Below are 1,039 nucleotides of genomic sequence, written 5' to 3'. Positions count from 1 at the left end.
CGTCTCTGTCCCAACCCTAACCTTTACAGACCCATGTTGATAATGCTCACGTCTCTGTCCCAACCCTAACCTTTACAGACCCATGTTGATAATGCCCACGTCTCTATCCCAACCCTAACCTTTACAGACCCACGTTGATAATGCCCATGTCTCTATGCCAACCCTAACCTCTCCTCCAAGTTCCTTTATTCCTCTGTGTCTTTGCCATCGCCATTTAAACGTCTGGGGAACTTCTTGAACTTTTCATGCCACACTCCTATCTTCCCCTCTCAAAAGCCACTCTTTCTGAGTCTTTCTCATTTTATCTAGTGGCATTTCTGTTCTTTCCCTGCTCATATTTTAAAAATAGTCACCTTTAATTTCTCTCATCCTGCAATGATTTTTTTCTAATCCATCAGCAAATTCTATTAACACTGCTTTCAAAATGTAACCCAAATCTACCAGCCTCTCAACTTACCCCTTCCCACCAACCTTGTCCTTACTTGAATTATTGCTGTATACTCATGACTGGTAATTCCATATTTGCACTCCTTTAATCTACCCTCAGTGAAACAACGGGGAGATCCTATTACATAGGACATGGAGATCATGGGATTTCTATCTGCAGAACTCAGGAGTGACTTTAGAGTGAAAAACCAAGAGCCTCACATTTGTCTGCGAGATCACACAGGGTCAGGTCACTGTGGTCCCTCTGACACCAGCGCCTGCTACACTGCCCCTCCCCCACTACCTCCAGACACACAGGTTACTCCTTTCTGGAAAGCATCAGTCACAGTCTCAAGCCCTCCTCTGTCTGGCAGGCGCTCCTCCCCAGCGTACCTCCCCTTCTTCCTCTTCTTTTCCCTCTTTCAACATGATCCTCCCCCAGATACTCAGCTGGCTCACTCCCATCACACCATTGGGTCTTTCATCAAACACTCGTCCCTGGCAGTTTCCCCTTGGCTCTTTAATAGTAACTGCTCCACATTCTTCCCCCATCTTCATGCTGCAATCCCCCCCCGACATTCTTCCCCCATCTTCATGCTGCAATCCCCCCCCC

Source organism: Otolemur garnettii, unplaced genomic scaffold, assembly GCF_000181295.1.
Source record: "Otolemur garnettii isolate 467f Iridium unplaced genomic scaffold, OtoGar3 scaffold00043, whole genome shotgun sequence".
NCBI lineage: Eukaryota > Metazoa > Chordata > Mammalia > Primates > Galagidae > Otolemur > Otolemur garnettii.
The sequence above is the reverse complement of the archived record's forward strand: the minus strand, read 5'-3'. Positions refer to the sequence as shown.